The sequence below is a fragment of the Callospermophilus lateralis genome, chromosome 2 (genome assembly GCF_048772815.1).
Source record: "Callospermophilus lateralis isolate mCalLat2 chromosome 2, mCalLat2.hap1, whole genome shotgun sequence".
Taxonomy (NCBI): Eukaryota; Metazoa; Chordata; class Mammalia; order Rodentia; family Sciuridae; genus Callospermophilus; species Callospermophilus lateralis.
The window spans coordinates 104026753-104032752 of NC_135306.1; the positions used below are offsets into that span (position 1 = coordinate 104026753).

The 6000-nt window shown below is 46.9% G+C and overlaps 1 pseudogene; it reads left to right on the forward strand.

Annotated features, from left to right (window-relative positions):
• Positions 1-3327: 3327 nt before the first annotated feature.
• LOC143387034 (olfactory receptor 10D1B-like) lies at positions 3328-4190 on the forward strand (annotated as a pseudogene).
• Positions 4191-6000: the final 1810 nt, after the last annotated feature.

A 6000-nucleotide genomic window follows, 5' to 3' on the forward strand; every position in this document is an offset into this window, starting at 1 on the left:
TTGTCTTCATTGTCTGATGTTCTATCTTCTAAGTGTTCTACTCTGCTGGTAGTATTCTCAATTGAGTTTTTAAGTTGGTTTATTGCTTCCTGCATTTCTAGGATTTCTGTTTGTTTGTTTTTTATTACCTCTATCTCCCTGTATAGTTGATCTTTTGCTTCTTGGATTTGTTTATGTAATACATTGTCGAAGTGGTCGAAGTGATCTTTCATTGTCTGATTTTGCTGTCTAATGTCTTCCTTGAGACTCCAGATCATCTGAAGCATGTATATCCTGAATTCTTTATCTGACATTCCATCTGCTGCAGCTATTACCTCTTCTAAAGTTGAGTTGACTTGCATTGCTTGTGGTTCTTTCTTTCCTTGTCTTTTCATATTGCTCGTGTTTCTTTCTGCTTGGTGAAACTGTTGTGTTTTTGAAATTTTCCCCCTATATATTTATATTGCTCTTGTATAGTTGAAAAGTCTCCCTTGCAGGGGCGGGCGGCAGCTCTGCTCCTCCTCCAATTGGGGTGATCTGTCTACCACGCTGGCAGGCTGCTGGGACTGTTCTGCAGTTCGGTCGCAGGTCTGCCTACCTTGGAGGCGCGGGCAGCGGCTCTGCTCTGCCCTTCCTCCAATTGGTGTGACGTGTCTACCACGTCCGTGAACCCCTGGGCCTGTTCTGCCAGTTAGTAGCGGATCTGACTACCTTGCAGACACGGGCGGCGGCTCTGTTCTGCCCCTACTCCAAATGGGGTGATGTGGCTGCCACGCCGGCGGGCCGCTGGGCCTGATGCGGGCTCGGGGAGCGGCTCTGCTCTGCTCTGCCCCTCCCCCAAGTGGTGTGACGTGCCTACCACGCCGGCAGGCCGCTGGGCCTGTTCCGCCAGTCTGTCACAGCCCTGCCTACCTTGCGGGCACGGGTGGAGGATCTGCTTTGCCCCTACTCCAATTGGGGTGTCTTGAGTACTACGCCGGCAGGTCGCTGGACCTGTTCTGGGCGCGGGTGGCGGCTCTGCTCTGTCCCTGCTCCAATTGGGTTGACGTGACTACGACGCTGTCGGGCCGCTGGGCCTGCTCCGACCGCGGGCGAAGGCTCTGCTCTGCCCCTACTCCAATTGGGATGACGGGTGACGTGTCTACCACACCAGCAGGCCGCTGGGCCTGATCCGCCGGTCGTACGCGGGTCTGCCTACCTTGCGGACTCGGGAGGCAGCTCTGCTCTGCCCCTCCTCCAATTTGTGTGACGTGTCTACCACACCAGTAGTCCGCTGGGCCTTTTCCGCCGGTCGGTCGCAAGTCTGTCTACCTTGCAGGCTCGGGCGGCGGCTCTGCTCTGCCCCTACTCCAAATGGAGTGATGTGACTGCCACGCTGGCGGGCCGCTGGGCCTGATCCGGGCTCGGGGAGCGGCTCTGCTCTGCCCCTCCCCCAAGTGGTGTGACGTGTCTACCACGCCGGCAGGCCGCTGGGGCTGTTCTGCCAGTCTGTCACAGGCCTGCCTACCTTGCGGACGCGGGTGGAGGATCTACTTTCCCCCTGCTCCAATTGGGGATTCTTGACAACCACGCCGGCAGGTCGCTGGACCTGTTCCAGGCGTGGGCGGAGGCTCTGTTCGGCCCCTGCTCTAGCCGGGGCAACGCGACACCACGCCGGCGGGTCGCTGGGCCTGTTCCGGGCTCCGGCAGCGGCTCTGCTCCGCCCCTCTGGCCTCCACAGTATTCAGCAGGACCCGGACCGAGAAACAGTTTCCGCAGGTTCTTTATCCCTGGGCCAGAGCAGTTCTGGAGCCAGAATTCGGCCTCTCCGGACTTGGTGCATGCTCCGACAGGAGCAGGCTCCAAGAAGCAGTTTCCGCGGGTTCTATAGCCCTGGGCCAGAGCAGCTCCGGGAGCCGGATTTCCGCCGCTCCGGGCTCAGTGCGTGTTCTGATAGGAGCAGGCTCCAAGAAGCAGTTTCCGCGTGTTATTTAGCACTAAGTCTGAGCAATTTGTCTGCGAGTCGCAGACAATTGTCAGCCTGAAATGACCTGTTCTATAGCTGAAAGAGCTGCAATCAGTCGAAAACAAGGATGGTGACGTCAGCTCTCCAAGATGGTGGCCGCTGGCTTCCTCCGTGATCTGACCGGTGTGGAGAACCGAACTGGACCGTTTCCTTCCCCCGTCTCCAACCCAGAATTCAGCTCCGAGCTCACCAAATGCCTAGCTGGCAGGAGCCCGCAGAATCAGCAGCGCTATATCTCTGTGCCACCAGCCCGTCGTTTCCCAGTGCGCGCCGCAGACTCCAGCCGCGGGGGGATCTGCCGAACAAGCAGCACTCCGTATGGACAGATCGCTCGCGTTTGAGCCCCTGAAGCTGATCCTCGTGCGATGAAAATCCTTCCACTAGGTTTTGGAGCACCCCAATTTTGCTGGAAATTCCTAACAAGATAGCTTTTAGCCGTTCTAACTCGTCATTTTCCCTCACAGTGACGCAGTACACGGAGTTACTGCACTCCCTTCGCGGCCCATAGCATTATCTCTAGAAATAAAACATTTTAAAAATGCTGAACCATTGCTTGGAACATAGTAAGGATTAATTAATTTTATATTAATATGTAAATTTGAGATACATGTATATCATATACATATGATTCATTGTGGTATATTTGTACATGGACATTGCATAATTTGGTAGACTCTCTTTCCCCACACTTCCCCATGTCTTCTGTTTTCTCCCTTCTTCTTGATCCCCTTCCTCCTCTCTATGTGACTCCCTTCTATTTTTATGAGATCCTTTTGTAAGGTGAGTAACAGGTAAAGCCATTATTCATATTGAGTGCCTAGCTTCCTAACACTATTTTTTCTGCTATTTGCAGAGTCTAATGGCTAATTGGAATTTGTTACTTAAAGATATGAGAATTTAAAATATAATGGTGACCAAAAACATCATATTCATGGAAAAAAAAGTTTCCTAACTTGGGGATATTTTGAATATATATCTCTAAATTTCTCCTCTTCATTTATTATAAACAGTCATTTAATTTAAAAATAGTCTTTGCAAGATTGGATTGACTGACTCTGAAATAGCTAGATCTTATTACCTGAAATATTTACATAGATTTTGCTCTTGACTTTGATATGGAAGGTTCCTTCTTTTTAAAAACATAGTCAAAGCTTCATAATGTGACATTGTTATCCAGATTTTGGTGTTTCAGACTCCTTCTCAGGGTTAGATTTTCTTACAACTATGAGGAATCATTCATGGTGACTGAGTTTGTCCTGCTAACCATCCCAAACACAGAGGGTCTGGAGACCATTCTCTTCATCCTGTTTTTGTCCTTTTAGATCTTCACCTTTGTTGGAAACATGCTAATCTTGTTGGCAATTATCTCCTCCACTTGCCTTCATAACTCCATGTACTTCTTCCTGTGCAAGCTATCTATTTTTGACATATTTTTCCCTTCTGTGAGTTCTCCCATGATGCTGTTCTACCTTTCAGGAAACAGCAGAGCCATCTCTTATGTGGGCTGTGTGTCCCAGCTCTTCTGCCATTATTCTGCCATTTTCTGGGCTGACTGGGTGTTTTCTATACACAGACTGCTTTTCTGTGCCTACGACCACTTTGTTGCCATGTTTCCCTCTACGCTACACTATAATCATGAGCCACAAAGTGCACACCATCTTGGATGCAGGGACCTCATTGTTTGGCTGATGCAGTCCACTTTTCTGACCACTCTCACCTTCCAGCTGTCCTACTGTAATCCCAATGAGGTGGACCACTACTTCTGTGACATCCCAGTGATGCCTAAGCTGGCTTGTGTAGGCATCTCAGCCCTGGCTTTGGTTCATCAGATTTGGCCTCATGCCCTAAGTGGTTCCTCCTCATCCTCACCTCCTATAGCTGAATCATCTGCTCCATTCTGCAGATCCACTCTGCAGAAGGCTGCCACCATACCTTCTCTGCCTGCAGAGCCCACCTCACAGCCATCCTTCTTTTCTACATTTCAGTGGTCCTCATCTATCTAAGGCCAACCCCAAGCCCCTGGCTGGATGCAACAGTTCAGGTCCTGAATAACCTGGTCACCCCCATGCTGAACCCCTTGATCTATAGTCTCAGAAATAAGGAGATGAAATCTTCCATGAGGAAGGCCCTCCACTGCTGGGCTTCCTTCCTGAATAATTGCAGAGAGAGATCGGTAGCTAACACTTCAGCCACACATCAGAGCTGATGAAATACTTTTATTTGGTTTGCATAAGGTTTTATTATTATTTCCATTTTACAACATGGGGGACTGAGATGCTGAGAGATAAAGGGACTTGTCTCAGGATGTGTGAGGAACAAATATCAGAATGAAGACTCCAGAGTTAGTCTTCTGAGACTGGGATCCAATGTTTTCTTGTGGACATTGCAGGGCTCATAAAGAGGAAGGGAACTTTTCCCAGTAGGCAGAAAAAAAATGTTCCTTCTGCTCTTCAATATTAATTTTCTTCTCCTATTTCATTCCTACACCTCATCTTCTTCTCACACTGATTTTTTCATCTTGGCTACAGTGTTTGTCTCCCCAGATGCTACCATTAGACAAGCCATCATTTTATTGGCTAAAGGGTTGTTAGGGAAATGAGAGAGATATATTCCCTTGGCTTCCAATAGCATCCTATTACTTCGGAACCACAAAGAATTTGTGTAAAGAAAATGCTTCTTGTTAGGACCTTGGCCGGTTTCTTAGGTGAAGCACAAATATCAGTATTCTATACCACTTATAAACCATGACTTTTGGGCTTAAACCTGGAAATAGGCATTGGTGGTAGACATCAGCTTGTGAATGGGAAGAGAGAAGAGATAAAGGGATCCATGGAGAGGGGATTGGGCTGTGATTCCATGTTAGAAAATCTGGACTTGTCTTTGCCTCATTCAGTACAACCAATGGGCAATGCTGAGCATTGCTGGGGCCAAGCTATTATTTTTCTGTGTTTTGGGCTTCTTTATTTACTCAAAGGGTTTGGTTTTGACTTATCTTCCTCTATTTATTGATTTTTTTTTTTGGCTCAGCTAGGCTATGAATAAGAAATATTTCATTTCAATCAGGCCAGGTATAATTTTCACGACTGAATTTAACAAGGATACTATCATGCTTGGGGAACACTGCTGCTGTGAAATTTGTTGTGGAAAGAATTTGATCAAATTATGTCACGAGTATATATGGATATACCACGATGAAACCCACTGTTCTGTATGAGTAACATGTAACCATTAAAATGGTTTTTTTTAAAGCAGATGTGTCTACAAATTAAATGGAAATTATCTGAAACAAATATAGAGAAGAAAAGATCCTGGTAAGAAGGTGATGGAAAAGGAGGGGGTAGAGACAGAAGCAAGGCTTTTCTTTTGGATTCTCAGATTTAGAAAGCAGCCAAGAAAAATCTGCCAGACCCAACCAGCAGTTTTGTGTCTGCCTATACCACCAGAGTGAGCCGGCACATGATCCAGGCAAACTTTTGCCTACTACTACTGTGAACCTCCTAAAATCCTTCTATCACAGCTGTTTACCTTTTCCTTTTCAGTAAACAAAGGCCTAAATGGGAAGTGGAAATACATCCCAGGTTATTTGAATTTTACTGTATCACAAACCCTTCTCATTCCTCTTAGTATCCACTCTAATGATTCCCTTCCTCAGTTTCCTGGCTATATGCTCGTTCAAAACACAACAATGTATAAGGATAAAATATGGGCTCCTGCTTCTTTTCCAATTTTGCTCATCACATATCATTCGATGAGTAATCCCAAGCTAAAATTGGGTATTTCAGAGACACTAAGAAAGTCAGCGTTTGCTGAGGAAAAGAAGCAGATGGGCAACTGACCAGAACATCACACTAAGACCAAGGTAGAAATTAAAGCAGAAAGTAAGGAGTGCATTTCCTGAGGCCAGAGAAGGACTTCACAGAAGTGTTTAAGATTGAAGATGTGTTTGTTTGCTGGCTTATTTTATCTAGAAGAATTAGAAATTAGAAATCAGATTTAAGAAGCAGCCAAGGAACCTG